The sequence below is a fragment of the Rhododendron vialii genome, chromosome 11a (genome assembly GCF_030253575.1).
Source record: "Rhododendron vialii isolate Sample 1 chromosome 11a, ASM3025357v1".
Classification (NCBI taxonomy): domain Eukaryota; kingdom Viridiplantae; phylum Streptophyta; class Magnoliopsida; order Ericales; family Ericaceae; genus Rhododendron; species Rhododendron vialii.
The window spans coordinates 15,743,415-15,763,143 of record NC_080567.1 but is presented as its reverse complement, the minus strand read 5'-3'; the positions used below and the strand labels follow the sequence as shown (position 1 = coordinate 15,763,143).

At 40.4% G+C, this 19,729-nt stretch overlaps 1 pseudogene; it reads left to right on the top strand.

Annotated features, from left to right (window-relative positions):
- Positions 1-782: 782 nt before the first annotated feature.
- Positions 783-16,844, top strand: LOC131307674 (rust resistance kinase Lr10-like; annotated as a pseudogene).
- The last annotated feature ends 2,885 nt before the right edge of the window (positions 16,845-19,729 follow it).

Sequence of the window (19,729 nt, the reverse complement as noted above, 5' to 3'; positions counted from 1 at the left end):
AATTCAAATACTCCAACAATTAGCCCAAATTTAATCTTCTTTTGAAGTCCGCAAATGACATGAAAATTAATTTCCCGCTTTTATTAAATGTGTAGAAGCTTATTTGTCTTTGCTTTGAGAATCTCTTTGATTGTGAAAGAGGAAGAAACCACTTAGACGTTTTTTTTTTTATAAGTGAAACCACTTAGATGTTGTTTGGCAAAATAAGTCAAATGACTTATTTTTTTTGTCCTTATTCAATTTTTTTTTATATTTATTAGTTTTTTGTCAATTTTTTTAGGATTATTGCATCTTTATGACGAAAGAAATTTAAAAAGTAAAAAATTACGATCAAAACCCAAATTTTTGAATAAAGTAAAAAATAAGCCAATTTTTTCGTCTCTATTCAAAATCATTTGGGTTTCGATAATAATTTTTTACTTTTTAGATTCCTCTTGGCACGAAAAAACAATAATCATGAAAAAATTGAGAAAAAACTAACAAATGCAAAACAAATTTGAATACGGACAAATTGCATTGATTCAACTAACAATTAATCAAATTTAATTTTTCTCGGAGTATGCAAATGACGATGAAACTACGGACTTTCCTGATTTATTATAGAAGTTGGATTTGTCTCTGGGTTGACATTTTCTCTGATAGTTAAAGCGGAAGAAGCCGCTCAGTTATCCTCTTCAATGCCGACTCCCCAGGCTAAAGCCCCCATTGATCAACCCCCCCCCTGATAAAAACAACATTGTAAATTCCCCTCTCACCTTCTTTTCATATTCTCTCTCTCTCTCTCTCTCTCTCTCTCTCTCTGACTTAAGCGGAGGATGAGGGGAGAGGAAAGCAAGGAAAAAGGCCAGTAGTGTTTCTGCAGCATTTAGTGGTGAAAGTGAAGAAGTCCTGATTCGGGAGATCGAGTACTACCCTTCCCTGATTGTTGGTATGTGATCACTCAACTCAATAAATTCTTCAACACGACTAACTTCTAATGGTATTGGTATGTGTCTACATGATAAGATAGTTCTGTTACTAGCAATTAAATAGATCTATGTAGAATTGGAAGATGAACATGGGATTGATCAGTTGCTGGTTATTCAAAATATTTGTCACTGAAAAATCCTTAGCTCGCCTAGAAATACAAATATTTGTTATGTCTGATCTCTTTAATTAATCAATCCATCAACTGATAAATAAATCAAGCGCACGAAAAAAAGCAATAAACAGAGAACGCCAGAACGAACGTGGAAAATCCCCAGAAGGATAAAAATCACGGGAAGGAATCTAAATACTATACTCAATGTGTACTTACAATCAAACTTATCTACGATTATGAATCCTCAACAATTGCCCTAAGTTCTAATTGCCGAATCCTTGTTCACCACACCCAGTGTTTGACCGCCTTTGTCTTCAATCCATAAGTCTTCTGTTTTGCCACCCGGAATCCATGGAAGAATTTTAACTTGCCTAAGAATCCACCTAGGGCTTTTCTGAAATAGGTTTAAGATAGAGATGATAGTTAAACCTCTTGAAGATGGATTTTGCGCTCAATCATCCATAGATCAATATGTACTCCAAGTTGCAAAAGCAAGAGATCCTCTTGAAAGTTTCTTTGTTGCATAGTTGTTCTCTTTATATAGAAGCTGAATCGCACAGGACTGACTTGAGCCAGTCTATCGCACTCAATACATGTTCGAAAAGATTCCTTCCCACATAATCCCAAAACAGACTCTCTAAAAAAAAATAAGTAAAATAAAATACAACTCAATAAAGGGGATACAGAGAAATTTATTTTGTTATTGGAATTGCCAACATAAAAGAACTTGGCTTTTTGGAGCTTATAGTCACCAAATTGGTTTTAGGCCGAGAAGCCAAGCTTGTCAAGTTGATATTCTTGCCCTCCTTCCTCAGTGGAGGCAGGAGTTTGAGCCTCGCAAGGGGCGAGAGTAGGGTTCAGGGCTATGGGCAGCCTCTGAACGCCTTATGAACTAATTTACTAACTCACTAATTCCCCCATACCTCATTATGTATAAACTATGACACATACAAAATTGGTTTTAGGCCTCCTATTCTCTCCCCCCCCCCCCACCAAATGGGACCCAATTGAGTTTGACTTATACATATATATTGTTGGGGTGCACCCATAGTGGTGGTGGTTTTTTTGTGTAATTCTCATGGAGTTGGGCGTCATGTGTATTTTCCTAGGAGCCTTGTATATGTATCTCACTTGTAAACCCTATTAGGGTGGGTGACAAGATGTGAGGGAGAGGGGGAGGTGAGTGTGGAGAGTTGATCTGTGGCTCTCCAGAGTGGAACTAATGTGGGTTCTCGGAGAGTTTTTTCATCTGTGTATTGTGTGTGAATTTATATATATATATATATTGGACGGTTTCGGGGACAACTAATAAGACACCTAAAAGAACATCTCATAGTTCTCGAGATCAAATTTTAATGATCCGAGCCGCTTAATGTGATCAGAACGTGATTTTAATAGTACTCATGAGAAATCAGCAAAAAAAAAAAGACCGGGAAGAGCTTGATCTGGGCAATTTTTAACTTAGATTTGATGAAGGGTTCAATCAAAACCGCCTCAAAGCAAGCACTTTCCGGTCATATTTTTTGCTAATTTCTCGTGGGTACCATTAAAATCACATTCCACACACATTGAACGGTTCATATCATAAAAATTTGATCGAAAACTATGAGATTGAAATTTGGGGTATTTTTTTAGGTGTTAATTGGTCGTTCGCGGAACCGCCATACATACATACATATATATATATACATATATATATATATATATATATGTGTGTGTGTGTGTGTGTGTGTGTGTGTGTGTGTGTATAAATATACACACACCGTCCTGTTCAAGTTAGGACCTCTTACAGTCAGAACCGTCAGGACCTCCCTTTTCCCGATCATCCCAACAGTTTTTTATAAAATTGTTCAATAAAAAACTGCTCAACTTAAGCCCTTTCAGGTCATTTTTTTTGCCAATTTCTCGCGGGTACCCTTAAAATCATGTTTTGAGCACATTGAGCGGCTCGGATCATCGAAATTCGATCAGAAAAGTGGAGGTCCTAACCTTAAGAGGTCTTGACTTGATCCTAACTGTATGTATATATATCGGAGCGGTTCCGAGGACAACTAATTAGACACCTAAAAAAATACCTCATAATTTTCGATCAAATTTTGATGATCCGAGCAACTCAATGTGATCAGAACGTGATTTTAAGAATACCCCGCGAGAAATTAACAAAAAAAAAAGATTGAGAAAGGCTTGATCTGAGCAATTTTTAGTTTAGATTTGATAAACGGTTCAATTAAAAACTGTTCAAAATAAGCACTTCCCGGTCATATGTTTTGCTAATTTCTTGCGCGCACCCTTAAAATCACATTCTGCACATATTGAAGGGTTCGGATCATAAAAATTTGATTGAAAACTATGAGATTGAGATTTTGGGTATTTTTTAGGTGTTTTTTTTGTGTCCCTTAAACCGCCCAGTATATATGTGTATGTGTATGTTACACACACACATAGTTAGCTTTTTATAAGGGCGCCCTTACTGTATTAAAGTGCGGATGTCCCATTTTCTCCATTTTCTTGAATAAATTTCGATGATCCGAGCAACTCAATGTGTTCAGAACATGATTTTAAGAGCACTTCGTGAGAAATCAGCAAATAAAAAGACTGGGAAAGACTTCATCCGACCAATTTTTATTTGAATCGTTCGATAAAAGACAAACAAATACTGCTCGGATGAAATCCTTTCTGATCTTTTTATTTTTCTGATTTCTCGCAGGTACCCTTAAAATCATATTTTGAACACATTGAGCGGCTCGAATCATCCAAATTAGTCAGGAAAGGGGCGCCCTCACCTTAATACGGTAAGGGTGCCCTTATAAGAAGTTTTTTGTGTATATATATATACACCCCAAATCTAAAATAACACCCCAAATCTCAATCTCATAGTTTTCGATCAAATTTTGATAATCCGAGCTGCTCAATATGTTCAAAATGTGATTTTAACGGTACACGTGAGAAATCAACAAAAAAAAAAAGACCTGAAAGGACTTGATTTGAGCAGTTTTTTATTGAATCGTTCAATAAAAAACTGTTCGGATGAAGCCCTTCCCGGTCATTCTGTTTGTTGATTTCTCGCGTGTACTATTAAAATCACGTTGTGATCACATTGAATGGCTCGGATCATCGAAATTCGATTAAAAACTTTGGGGCGTTTTTTTAGATTTTTTTTAGGTGTTCCCGAAACCACCCCGTATGTGTGTGTGTGTATATATATATACATATAATATACAGTCCCCTTCCTATAAGGTCGACCTTATTCAGCAAAATGCAGACCTCCCATTTTTCAATCAAATTTCGATGATTTGAGCCGTTTAATGTGATCAGAATGTGATTTTAAGGGTCCACGCGAGAAATTAGCAAAAAATATGACAAGAAAGTGCTTCAGCCGAGCAGTTTTCATTGAACAGTTCAATAAAAAATTGGTCAAATCAAGTCCTTCCCGATCGTATTTTTGCCAACTTCTCGCGGGGATATTTAAAATCACGTTCTGAACACATTAAATGGCTCAGATCATCAAAATTTGATCGAAATAACGGAGGTCCGCATTTTAGCAAGTTAAGGGCGTCATTATATGAACGCCGGTGTGTGTGTGTGTGTGTGTGTGTGGGCTCCCCGATCGGCGCGCCCGAGAGAGTCGCCACTCGAATTTTTGAGATGGATGACTGAGAAACCGATAATTCATTTTGAAAAAGGCTTTTCGTCTAGCGAAAAACGTCGAGATTTTGGGTCCGGGAGTCACATTAGGAATGGGGAAGGTTTTGTCGAAAAACATCTCACTCGCCCGGTGAAACCTGTCTCTTCTAAATATTTTCAAAAAGGAAAGTTTTCATGAATCTTTTCGAAAATAAATCTCTTTAATAAGCAAGTAAGAGGGGACAGGGGTGATAAGAGCATGATATCATGGAATAAAAATAACAAAACAGCAAATTGTTCAGATCAGAACCATTATCACACGGCTTATCCCAAAACCACGCACGGTCTTGTGATATGTCGTGCGGTTAACCTATTCTGTTGTCGGACTGTTATTAGTGCTCAAAGCAGCGTACAGTGTTTCAGATACCTCGTGCGTGACTCCTTTAGAGACATCAGAGAATATCCAGTCACTGACCAGTTTCAGAACAGTACTGTTTTTCCATAAGCCATAGGCGTAAAACAACTTTTAGTACATTTGATCATTTAAAATAGTCAAGAAAACCTTATTTATAAAACAGGTCATGGCTTGTAGATGTGATCTTGTTTTGAAAACACCGATGACTGGTTTCCTCAACAACAGAAACAGACCTTATAGAAGATGATTTTGATTCAGACAATTTGAACAAGAAAATAGTAGCTGATGAAAGGCCGTGCGTCTGAACACACTACGCCGCGCGGCGTGGTGCCTTCAGGTCAGTGGCTGTTTTGTTTTCTAAAAATGATTTTTAAGTCAAAACTTAACCAAATGAGGGTTAAGTCTGACAGCAGAAGAAGCTCCCTCAAGGTCAAGACAGAGCCTAACTCAAGGAAACTTGAATTTTACCTTTGATCTTGAGCTTGGATGAGGTCGGATGATGGTGGATGAGCGTTGGTGAGGTCGGTTGAAAGAAGAGAGGTGTGGATGTGTGTAATAGATGGGTATATTGGATAGTTGGGATCTTAAAGTGAGTAAAAATACTCACTTTCAATGGTGAGGAAAAAAATGGAGGACTTTGAGAAAGGAAGAGCCTAGAGAATGTTTTTGGAGCAAACTTTCTCAGGACTTGGAAGTGAGGAGTGAGTGTGAAAGCATGATGAGAGAGAAAGAGAGTTCAAGGCCCTTTCTCTTGAATGGAGGGATGTATTTATAGGAAAGAGCCAATAATTTTGAATTCAAATGGTGGAAGTATTTTTTGGGCGGGTCAGAAGTGCTTTTTCAGCTTAGCCAACTTGTAGTTGTGGCTCAAGTGGGCGTGGCCAAGAGCTAGCTGAGCCAGTCAGAACTTTACCTGAAATGCCGTGTGGTTAACCTCATGACCTCGTGCGGCATAATAAATTCTATTATGCCGTGCGGTGTAGAATTGTTCCTTGCAGTATTTTAGGTCCAGTCCAAGGCTTTTGGGCTTTTGGTTTGGGCTTTGTGGTTTTGGGCTGAAGAGGTCCTTTATCCAAGCTTACAAAGGTATCGTTTCCTTTATTTCATCATCGGGACGTTCAAAGACTCTTCGAGGTTCGGATTGAGGTGTCTACAATATATACATATAAAGAGGGAGTTTTTCTCTGAAATCGGTGTGTGGGATGTGTGCATGGTATCCTTTCGGTCCCAACAATCGGTATTAGAGCATAGGTGACCTCGGAATATCGAAAAATCACACAGAACCTCCATTGATGCACTATTCATAGATTGGTCAGAATCAGATCTGTTCAAAAATTGATTTTGACCAGTGGGTATTGTGTGGCTTACTGAGACGATCTCATTGGTGGTGACGCGGTTGAGTTTTGTCAGCGGACGAGGTCGTATAGGCATTTTTGAATGGCGGCGTGTGGAGGCGGTTTGCGGTTTGGTTGGTGCTCGGATAGGAGTGCTTGTACAAAAGTTTTGAGCATAAGGTTGTGTTCATCTGGTCAAAACGAACAAGGATCTGTCAAGACCATCACCGGAAGATGTCGTAGAAGACTGTACACGCAGTTTGAATGCCCGCGTGTGGAGACGAAAGAAATGGTATGTTTAAGCACAGACCAGAAGCACTTATGTCACTACCCAAATTTGATAGATAGAAATTCGTGACATGGCCAATGACTTCTAAATCAGCACAGGCCTTGATATCCACAATCACAAAAAAATTTTATTATTAAAAACTCCTAGGTTCGTAACCCAAAAATAAATACATTACATTCAAAGCTGACTAGCGTGCACACCAATTACAACCTTCGCCTAACAGCTTTAAGATTACATTATTTCATTATTTAGTCATGACAACTGATATCTTTCACATGCACGGATAGACCTTCTTTAACCCTGATTTCCTGTAAAGATTTTATGAAACACAAAATCAATTCAGTAAGTTACGATATACTAAGGTTACATAATAACATGGGATAACCAAATAAAAACACATCATGTACATAAACGATAGCTTTACAATAAGTAAATAATCAGGCTCAAAAACAATCATCCAATATTAATCCAAATAATAGCATAGACATCTTTCATGGGCGGAATGCCAGTGGTAGCTTGGGGAGCGATCCCAGCACTTCTCGAAGATGATATCAAAACTCCGGCCGTATCCTTACAATCACAATCACAATAGGCGCCAATATATCTTAACGCCCATATATCGCCATAATATCCCTTTCAATTCTTTTTCTTTTCCAAAATTTAATCCCATGTTTGTTTTTAAAATCTATTTTCACAATCTATATTTATTTTATCTAGTTTTTATTTAACAATAAATTTTGTTCAAACAACCACAAAACAATTTTGAAAAAGATATGTAACCAGAGTATATTTGTAACTCATCTTTCTACATCCGAAATTTACCGTAAAGTCTAGCGAGGCATAATGGACCCTAGAACAACACATTAACGATTAGAAATACTAATGTTGTGGCTAACCCATGTAACGAACCTTTAAGTTATTGATTCCTAGAAAGACTTTCATCTTAGCTTGACTTGTTTAACAAACTAACTTAAAACTTGAGCTTGAGTTCAATCAAATAAGTCGATACATTAATTCTTTCCCATTCAAGAAGTTTGATACTTTTGTAAGTTTCTCCTTTCAATTCAAGTTATAGCCAATTAGTTAACGGGTTTTATTTTTACAGATTCAAATACGCGCGTCTTGTTTTCTTGTTTCCAAACCTTTAACTCTGGTTTTGAATATTATTACTATTATTATTTCATGAACTACAAAATGAGTCGAGCCGAGCCACAAATTGTGTGAGCAACTCGGTTCGTTTTCAGCCCTAAATCAAACCCGGCCTCAATTTAAAGGGATGAACCATGTATGATCAATTTTGCGAACCTATGAACCGATTTGATCCCGAATTGTTTTGACTTAATCTTACCTGAGCAATACTATGAGTCCATCTATTACTTCCTGTTTGTGGGAATTAATTAGAAAACAAAAGTGCAAGTGTGTACGTGTGTTCGGCAGTGAGGAGGGGAAAAGAATACTTACCTCCTTGTAATTCCTTTTTCTCTCTCCCCTATTTTCCTTTCTCCCCTCTATTTCTCTCTTATTCTCTCGTTCCTTTCTCTATTTACTTAGTGGTATGTGTGTGGTGTGTGCCGTGTGTGTGGTGTGATGTAGGGGTAGGAATTCCAAACACGATTCGTTAACATGACACGAACACGACACGAAGTTAGAGGGTGATCTTCTGAATGGACTAAATGAAGGGAACCATGAATCAGAAAAAAGTCCAGAAGCAAGAGGAAAAAACAAATAAGTACAAAAAAGGTTTCTCACCCGATTGTTGTGCGAAACAACAGTCCTTTCTAGCCTCTCAAGGGACGACTCCTTCTCCTTAGCCATGTCACACGGAAGCATGAGGCCTTGGGCGAGGGCAATGGCTGTCTCCAGGGATCCAGCAGAGTCCTCCGCGGGGATCGTGAGACCGGGTGGTCCCCACGGAGAAATGTTGGAGCCCAGGTTGTGGCCGAGGAAGAGCCGCTGGGGCCAGATTGAGAGACCAGTGGAGGCATAGGGGTCCGAGTAGCAGAGGCATCACACACTTGGAGATCTTGGAGGGATAGTTCATCTCTGTCATCCTTGTCCCCAAAAGCGTCTTTGTAGGGTCGCTTACGGCGAGCGTCCGCAAGAAGGCCCTGAGGGGAAGAGCTTGAGGCATGAGCACGGGAGGTGGAAGAAGGGCAAACAGAGGACGTGGAGCCCGGAGAGGCAAAAGAGGCACGTGGCCCAGCTCGGCCAACCATTGCCGCAAGATTGAGGCGATGAGACATGTCTGGATCCGGGAAATAGTCGGAAGGAAAAGTGAGAGTTACATGGGCCGAGGAAGAAGCACCACTGTCTCCCAAACGAGCTCGTGGACGCCTTGTTGGGTGATCGAACCTTGGTGGTAATGCTTGGGGGCCGGGTGCTTGACGGATTTTCTAGTCCTAAATTAATGGGTTGCCCCAAGCGTAGGGCTGAAACCAACGCAGCATAATATCCGGTAAGATCGGAGTCGAATCCACAAAGACGGTAATGTGTGCTGACTAAAAATTCGGGTTGTTATAATTAAATGGGCTCTTAGGTAGCCACCCCTTGTCGATTTGGTTGAGATTAATAAAAACTAACAAATTGATGTATTCTTTCAAATAAATAAAAGGAAGGTACAGTCGTAGAGTTCATAGCACTTGTAACTAGTCCGGATTAACCTGCTCTGTTTGGAGTTCTTAAAAACGTTTAATTTTAGATTGAAAAAGATACCCCGCAAGATGCGAGACCCTATGGTCGCCGTATACCCATGCGCAGCGGAGAATGAGTTTTGGACCCCCATTCCCCCGTTCACATGGGCTCCGACAATGCCCGGGTTCGTCCGCGGGAAGTATTTTCCTATCTAAAATCATTCTTTCGTTGTTTGATAAAAGGAGCAGTGCCCAAACTAGCCACGGTATGCTAATCACCCCGCGACCCTACGTATATGACTACTCGACATTATTAAACAAAAAGCAAAATAAACCTTAACTTGTATCATGCTTGAAATCTAATTTAAACAAAAGATAACAACTAATTGAATACCGACGAACAACTTTAATAAAGAACAGAAATCAATACGAGTTACTGGCATGCGAGTAATTAAACAAAGTGTCAAAAACTTGAAAAGAACAAAACTTGAAAGAAACAAAACCGTCGGAACAAAAGTCTTGCAGCCCCTGTTCTCTATTTACTTCCGTCCGAAACTTATCTTGTACGCAATTTTTTTCTCTGTTTCGTCCATGGGAAAACAGATCTCGGCAGCAGTAGCAGCTTCTCTTTTCCTTTCGTGTAAAAAGTGATGCTCCAGAAAAAAATATCCCCGCAGCCCACTGTTTTTCGTCCTTTTATAAGTGAAAGTACGACCTAAAAGAAAAACTATGTTTTTTCTCCTCTTGTTTATTCCCCCACTGAGAATTACTTGCAAAGGCCCACCGTATAGTCAGGAAAAAAAAAAAGAACTGTGAACATTGGGCCCACCATAGAGTCATAAGTCCAACTCTTATTCTTTCAATGAACATTGAAACTATCTTCCGCCAAATTTGACTTGTGAATCATTACATCCGATTGCAGTCTAGACTTTCTACTTAATTGAATTCGAACGGCTCAACGTCGAACACCGTTTAATATTTTAATTTTGCGCTCTTTTTATACCAAATCCTTCAAATATCTACAATACACAAATTAAGCATAAATCTCCAAGTAATAATATAAAATAGACTTAGTAAGGATAAATTAAGGTGCGCTAATGTGAACATTTGCGCACCTATCACCGGGAAAGGGTGCTGGGTACGAGCTTCTGGCAGAAGATTGATGCCCCCAGTATAGGAAGGGGTGTAACCAAGCAAAATGTGAGCTGCTCGGCTAAGCCCAGTTCCTATAACACCGGAGATACTGTCGTTGTCGAGTGCACGACGGATGTCAGTGACATGGACCCACGAACTGATGGTTCGGTGGCCTTCATTCGCATTGGCAGCTGCATAAAACGTTAAAAAGCGGATATAAGTAAACGTTAAAATACATGAAGCAAAAACGTAAAACCCTGCTCGGGGGATTAAGGATCAAGAAGAAACTTATGAGAACGGCCAATGCCATGAGGACAGTAAAAGCCAATAGTTAGCCCGTCATCACCCATGGGCTCCCAGTTCCTCGTAATGATGAGGAAGTCATCGTTATCCCCTCGAGCAGAGTTGAGGGTGTAAGTCACAAGCTTTTTCTTGACACTGCAGGCTTTGAGATAGTAACCGCCCTGAGCCGTGGAGATGACACTATACCTATGGTGAACGTCATAAAGCCCTAGATTGGTCCCCAGTACCTCATTCAGGGCAACGACGCCCATAACCACTCGAAAGAAATTGATGGTGCATTGGATTGGGGAAAGTCTGTAGTAGGCTAGGGTTTGGCGGAGAAGGGGGTGGAGAGGAAAACAAACTCCGCCCTTGATGACCAAGAGAATAAAGACGTGGACTCTATTCTCGTCCAAATTGTCCCTGTTTGCCTTGACAAGGGCAAGCTACAAGAAAACGTCATCGGGGACGCCGTAGCGTCTCCTGAAGTTTGCCATGCCTTCAGGCGTGTCGCAAAGCCTACAAAAGCGACCTACTCTGACCATGATAAAAATAAGAAAAGGGTGCAGAAAGAACTAGGGCAAAAAGCCTAGAGAAGCGATAAGAAGGCTCGAAGCGAGAATTCCAAAAACGAAAACTTACACGAAGGGAGGAAAGTCTGAAGAAGTGTATCCAATGAAAAACGGGGCGAATGGACTCAAGAAGGGTTGGATGTAGTCGCTTAGAAGAAGATGAACAGTGGCAAGGGCGAAGCGAGAAAGCTTCGTCTGGATATAGAGAGAAGGTGAAAAGTTAAAGGGGGGAGGGGGGTTGAAATGATTTAAACCCCAGAAAAGTAGGGTGACGTATCGAGGATGTCACCCAAAAGATGTCGCTTGAATATGGCTAGAAAAAGGGAACGTTGCCTCACATTTAATGCGATGGGGGCGAGAGCTACCACGTGGCAATAGAGGGTATCTTTCTGACTCCGCATGTGCCAATGGAAGCAGAGGGTTGGTAAGGCGCACAGAGGAAGGATGAACATGCCCGAACAACGTTATAGTCACGAACAAGCTTTACCCATTGCTTGGTGCCGAGCAGCAGTAATAAGCAAAGCTGGGGAGCAATTGTAGTGGGGTTATCCTTGGGCTAAGGAAGATGCACTAGAACACGTGTGGAACAGGGTACCACGTAAGAGTGCACCTCGGAGGATTAGAAGCCGACCACGAGGTAGGCACGGAGGTGCCTTGTGGGAAATAGCCGAGGTAGGATACGTGGGGGTACGTAGCACTATGGTGGCACCATGAAAGGGTGCGTTAGGCCGAGCAAGGCAACTGCGCGGGGGTAACATGAAACATAAATGACATGAACACCGACCAACGGGATGGGCAGCTAGAGTAATCTGGCACATTCTGGATAAATCTCTTATGTGATAAAGGGCAAAACCCACGAATAAGGGAACATAATATTCTCTCGTGATAAACAAGGAAAGAGCCCTAATGTGGAACGAATTCCATATAAAGGAGTATCCTAGTGAAAATGGGATCTCGGCTGATTGGGAAAGAGAATCCCAGAAAGGCTAAGTTTCCTATACGAGATAGGAAACTTAGGGCAACAAAGGTGCTTGAAGAGCAGGTTACGAGGAATCTATAAATACAAGGTAAACCTCATGAGAAAAGGTACGCTGCTTTTAGCTCAAAAATATACTTACGCGTGTTTAGGTTGTTTATTCGTTTGTGTTCTAACTTAGGCATCGGAGGGCCTTTGCCGACGAGAGGCAAAAGTGTGCTCACCGATGTTTGTGGACGCAGGTTCTACGGTTCCGGCAAGGCTGTCACATGCGTTGCGGTCTTGAAGAGAGCTACTGTTTCCTTTGGCGGATTTTACCCGTTATAGTGTTCATTGGTGCTACGGACAGAAGAATTAAGATGAAAATGAGTTGAAGCTTCACAAGATCTCCTCCTTCTGTGTTTTTATGACTGGATCCTCTTCAGGATATGCGGTCGCATGAGGAGGAGAGATGGAGTTACGAATTGTGTCCTCTGACTAGGCACGAGCATTCATGGTTTGGCAAACGCGGATAACGAGCATTCGGGTGAGGATGCGGGCACTCGGTGAGCGGGTGGGGGCACTTCGGTTGGAAAGCACAGACATCTCGGGAGAAGTTGTGAAGGAAGAGCATTCTAGGCGCGGTGGTGCAGATTCTCGGCTGAGTGACAATTACCCACTCTAGATGGATGGGGTGATTGTTGGGGTCTACCCATAGTGGTGGTGGGTTTTTTGTGTAATACCCATAATGTATTTTCCTAGGAGCCCTTATATATATATCTCACTTGTGAACCCTAAGAGTGTGTGAGTGGTGGCACAATGTGAGGGAGAGGGTGAGGAGAGTGTGGGGAGCCGGTGTGTGGCTCCCCGGAATGGAGCCGGTTGTGGCTCCGGAAGAGTTTTTTTTTTTTTTTTTTTTTTGTAGCTAGCTTTTTATATGTGATTTATATAGAGTGAATTTTCTCTCAATTTCTCTCATGTGTGTATTTGGTTTGAGGTCTTGGGTGAGCACAACATATATTACCCCTTTTGTCCTCATTTTTTAGTCCCTTTTGGAGATTCCAACAATATAAGGGAACATAAAGATTGCGCTCCTGTTCAGTTTGGGTTTTGAGAGTAATGAGTGGAGAGACATAGAAAAAATTTATCGTAAACCATGCCTAGGGGTTTTGAGACCCCAAAACGAACAAGGCCACATGTCTAATCACTACTAAATTAATTTTCTCATTCTACCCTTCAATCATTGCTTTCTAAATTTTTTTTAATACAATTGATTTAAACGTGCGTAGAAGGGTAAAATAGAACTTTCATTAACAAAACCCTTTTGGTTTGAAAGTGGGATAATATTTTTGGGACAGCGAAAAATTGCTAAACGAGAATAAAAAATAAGGACAGAGGGAGTAATTAATGCCGTAGTTTGCCGACCGTGGAGTGAGGGACTAAGAGCAAGTTTACTAGTGAATATGTATAATGCCTTGTGAACAGTTCACAATTCTACTTTAACTATTAACTTTTTCCTTCACAACTACACTAATACTATCTATTTTACCTAATATCTATTAAAATATATATTTTTCACTCATATTATCTTTATTATTTAAAAAGAGGAGAAAGGAGGGAGAAGAGAGAGAAAGAAACAATAAAAAAAGAAAGGAGTATGAATAGTGCACAGGTAAAAATAGAGTACAACTGTTCATAAATTCATTTTAGCTACTCTTTTACCTCTGCTGGTGCAGGGTGTTTTTTGAGTTTTTCCTATCTAAAGTAGCCAAAAAGCTATTTCTCCTCTGCTGATGTATTTGCTCTAATCACGAGCGACTAATCAAAGCAACAAACTGAAAAAACACACGCCCACTGCTAGGTATTTCCCCTCTTTGTTTGTTTTTCTCAATTTTTATACAACTTTTTAAACATCAAAACATTTATGGTTCTATAGATTTTGTGCTACTAATTTGTTGCCTAATTTAGATGACGACTTACGAAGGATGTTGCAATATTATTTTTGTTTCAACCTCAATCTTACATATGTGTAATGTAAAACGTGATGCAATTTTTCCAATTCTATTATAATGCCATTCCAATTCTATTATATTTCTTCCTCAATATTTGTACACGCATCGTGTGTGTCCCAAACGCTAATCCCAACTATATTAGCACCCAAACCACTCGACATTCATATGCCACTTAAGACCTCAAGGAAACAAAAACGGCTGGCCTGGAGTCACCCAAAACAAGTCTACCTATCACCCCAATATCTCCAAAACCAAGACAAAAACAAGGTATACAAGATACATGAGCATATGGAGAAAATTGATGAAGAGTGTTACAGAGCTACGTTGGCTGAGGAGGGAATGAGGTAGAGGTGTTGGTCTAGTGCTTTGGTTGCCTCTTAGGAGGTAAGGGTGGTTTACGGGTATTCATCGTTGGCCTCTTGAATACTTTGTCTTTTGGGTTCTGGGTGGTTTATGATTGTCGGGTTGTGAGGGTGCCTTTTGTTAGGATGCTCGCTTTTTGATGTGATGCCTTCATGTCTCGAGTCCTTTTAATCTTTATATTTTTTTCTGAGATTAATAAAATTTCTTTTTTGCTGCGAGCATATCACAAGAGTAAACAGAACCTATAGGATAGCTACCAAACTAAGGGCACTCCACAACCCCAATCTTCAGCTTCCAAATTCCAATCCACGAGATAATAAACATCAGGAATTCCTGCACATGGAAATGCTGAAACTGCACCAATTTGGCCAAACGAGTTACATATTGCGAGAGATGAAAGAAGTGAAAAGTTAAAACAGAAACACTGGCGAAAATTAAAACCACAAATGCCCTGAAAGTTAAGGGCTATGTTTAAGCCTCAAATGAAGAAACTTGTACTGAGAGGCACTAAATGACCTTTTTGGAGACTCCAAATCAATTAGCACCACAATGTTTAATGTTTGCTTAATTATCTGAGTTTTTAAAGTGCTGTTGACGCCACAGAGATGTCTGCATCTGAGGATTACAATCCCTTCTCTCCTCCACCAGCCAGCTCCGATGGAGGCACGATAGCTGCGAGTAAGTTCATTCTCAGAAACAAGTTTCAGATAACCAATGAAAATATTGTCCGAATTCATCTACTGATATAACTGTTCTTCAACTTGCAGGCATAATAGTGACTCTCGTAGTACTCGTAATAATCGGCTTTATCTCACGCACTTGTGCGAGGAACTTTAGAAGGGCAATTGTGTCAGAACAGCAACATACCGTTGCTACAATACCACCGACCTCGAATGCTGTTCAACTTTGGAAAATTGATGCACCCACAATGGAGAGGTTCCTCCAAGACCTGGCAAAGGAAAAGCCCATAAGATTTACAGCCCAACAGTTATGTAGCTTCACGACTAACTACTCAAAGGTGTTGGGTTCCGGAGGCTTTGGAGTAGTTTACAAAGGGCAAGATTGCAGTGAAGGTCCTCAAAAGGAGCTTACCAGATAAAAGAGCCGGGGAGCAGTTCATGGCGGAGGTGAGCACTATTGGAAGGACTCACCACATAAACCTCGTGTGGCTATACGGTTATTCGTATGATCGCTTAATGAGTGCACTAGTGTACGAGTACTTGGAAAATGGATCGCTAGATAAATACTTGTTCAACGATGATACACAAGGAATTGACTGGAATAAGCTTCCTGAAATTGCGATTGGAACGGCAAAAGGCATGGCGTACCTTCACGAAGAGTGTCAGCAGAGAATCATTCACTATGACATAAAGCCCGGTAACGTGCTATTGGATGCCAATTTCAACCCTAAGGTTGCGGATTTTGGCCTTGCTAGGATTTGCAATAGAGACAACACTCATGACTCTCTAACAGGATACAAAGGGACCCCAGGTTATTCGGCTCCTGAGTTTTTGCTCAATAACTACCCTATCACATACAAATGCGATGTTTATAGCTTCGGCATGCTTTTATTTGAGATAGTGGGGAGGAGGAGGAATGCTAAAGTGGGGTCCACTGATAGCCTGGATTGGTTCCCAAAACATGTTTGGGATGAGTATGAGAAAGGCGAGCTGGCAAAAATGATGCTTTCCCATGGAGTAGAAGAGAAGGATAGAGAGAGAGAGAGCAGATAGAATGGCTATGGTGGCATTGTGGTGTGTTCAGGACTCACCGGAGGCCAGACCGCCAATGAGTGCTGTGGTGAAAATGTTGGAAGGAGGAGTGGAGATCATGCCACCCCCCAAACCATTCCATTATTTGTACTCTGTAGGGATGAATGTGCTCAATCCACCTACTTGTACTGGAGACAGTTCAGACTATTCAACTAGCAATGGTCCTAATTCGTATTGGTACAAGGAGCAGACCACACCAATTATGGCCAAGTACGAGATACAAATTGCTAGTTCATCATAAGAAATCGAAAACAATCGTAATTTGTACCCTAAAAACGCCGTGATCGTTTCTTTGTTTACTTGTGAAGTTCAGTGCCTCTACAATTGTTTAGACTTGGGCAATGTAATAAAGTATTCAAAAACAATTACGTTTATGCTTGATCTTTGGGAAACCATCTTTTCTAGTTTTTCTACAATTGTTTAGACTTGGGCAATGTAATAAAGTATTCAAAAACAATTACGTTTATGCTTGATCTTTGGGAAACCATCTTTTCTAGTTTTTCATCTATACTTCATCTTCTGGAAATCATCTTTTCTAGTTTTTCATCTATACTTCATCTTCTGGAAATCATCTTTTCTAGTTTGGGATATATAGAAGCAAGAAACACAAGATTAGTTTGTTTTTTTTTTTAAGCAATGGATGACCAATTTGACTTAGAGAATGACCTGCATATGCTCAACTGAACAGATCCTTTGAAATGAGCCGTTCGATTCATATCGATGGGGGAGAAGTCAATCCTATGAAATGTCAGCTGGTGAAGCAAGTTAAGCATGGAAATTTATGAATTTTAATTCAAACAAACGCTTTCAATTTACGCAAACGCTAAACTCTTGTTTTCTTCATAGAAGTACCGGTTTCTCTCTTTTGCTAAGAGGTTATTTTTGGCTAAGCATACTTTATCAGCCATCCCGATATTCTTTTATTTCCTCTACATTCAGGGCGCCTACGTATTTTCTTAAGGCTATTCATAGTGCTATTATCAGTTTTCTTTGGCGAAAAGGGGATGACGATGGTATAAAATGGATGAAGTGGCCAAATTTACCCAAACCTTTGAGCCAAGGGGGAGTTGGTCTTAGAGATCTCGGATGTTTTAATCAAGCTTTATTAGCCAAAACAGCATGGAGATTGCTCAATAGGAAAGATTCCTTGTTGGGTAAAGTTCTTGGTATAAGAATGCATAAGCCTACGTATTTTCCAAGCTTTGTATTCCAAATTTCTGAGTGAGGCAGGGGGTTTTCCCGTTCCATTGTGGAAAAAGTTTGGGGTTTAAACTTGCCTCCTAAGTTCGCACTCTTTATTTGAAAAATCATTCACCGTTTTATTACAGTCAAGGACGGTCTTAAGAGGAAGATCAAAGTTGACCCTCAAGGCTCCATCGTTGCGTGGGAAGGAATTAGAATCGGTTGATCATTTGGTTTTGGGATGTCATTTTGCTAGGTGGTTATGGAGAGCTTCTAGGTTCGGTTTCCACATTGGGAGTTGGACCACTTATAGCGTTTGAATCTAACTTGTCTGCATGCAGAGATGCAGGAGTTGAGTTTTGTTCACCCTCCACTTAAGAGGGTGAACATTACCCTCTTTTTTATTGGTTGAAATAATGTGTATTCTACCACAAAGTGATGTCATGCTTACCAAAAAATGTATTGCATGGTAAGTATGACATCACTTTGTGGTGGAATCCACATCATTTCAACCAATAGGAAAGAAAGTAATGTTCACCCTCTTTTAATGAGGGAGAAAAAATTGCACTCGAGATGCAGTCCAAGTGATCGCAACCATCGGATAGTGTTTTTCAACAAAAAAATTTTATCGGTAAAAAATTCAGCAAATTTTGAACCAATGATTGTCAATATGAACAGTTCAGATTGACATGCTGAAAACTCTCGTTTTTGACACACGTACGCCGAGCAAGGCCTGAATGCGTTTGCAGGCATTGGTTGGTTGAGTGCGGGCGTGCTAGGACTTGTAGCGCCTAACTTCGGATGATGATTGTCATGAATCGTGACTTTTAACTCGTAGAGCAATTGCGTGTGATCCAAAGGGTAATGATCACAAGTCGGTTCGTGGTTTGCCACACGGTTGTGGATTTAGAATTTCCTAGTCATATAAGAAATGTGAAGATCGTAAAACGTGACCTTTATTACACCGTGATAATGAAGTTTGAGTACAAATAAAAGTAAAAATTGGTGGCACAAGGGCCGGTGAATACTAGGTATTCGATAGTCTACTTTGCCGAAAGTAGGAAAGTATTTTGAAGCACTAGGCTTTGATTGGTGTTGGACCCGTTTTTCTCCTTTGATTCTGCTATATATAGGCAGGCAACAAGCTGGTTAAGACCTGAATCCGAATTTCTCTCTTGCTCCATACGCTGCCAAGTGTCCCATTAGTCCATCATGCAACATCATGGGCGGTTATTGGCAGTTGAGCTCCATCATGGGCAGAGTAAATAACTCCCCAACTTCCACCTTTTGTGTGAGCTTGGTACACGTGGCCATTTGACCTACTCAATGGCCCTTGAGATGGAGGGAAATAATCACCTCTAGAGAACAACCAATTCCCCTTAAATTATGGGCCCTGCCTCTTGATCCAAACCGGCTCCATCCTTCGTGGGCCACATATCTTTTTGCATGAATGAACAGTTGGGCCCAATAATATAAAAAACACGGCCCAACAAACCTCCTAATCCAACAAACCCCTGGTCTTGGCCCAATTTAATTAAATGGCTGTTCATCTCTAGCTCGATCCGTGGTGCCAAAAACGGGTATAAATATTGCCCCCCTTACGCCTTGATTCTTTTAAGATTAGGGCGTTGAAGAATATTTCAGTTTTTGGCACTCTAGACAGGTCTTAATGTGTTAGAATATATTATCAGGCCCAAACGTGGCCTAATATTTTTCCCCGTTTGAATCGGCTTTAAATATAACCACATCTTTACGTGGGGATTTTATCCTTTAAAGGAAGACTCTTTTCTCCTTGGGACTCCAAAACTTTCTAGAGATTCCTGTCATAGGCCATTATTCTTTTTCCAGGCCTATGACACATGTGTAAGCCCTTCCAGAGTCCCATTCTGTTTCATTGCACAGAAAATACCCCAAATCTCTTAATAAATATCAAATTTCAAAAAAGAGAAAGAAAAGGAGGCGGTACATATCCCCAGGGTTTTTGAACTTGCTTCCCAATATCGGTATACTCACCCCTTTAAAGACCCACTTCTCTTTCTTCTTCCTTTACTTTTCTCTTTCCATCCAGAGCTAATAAACCCTAA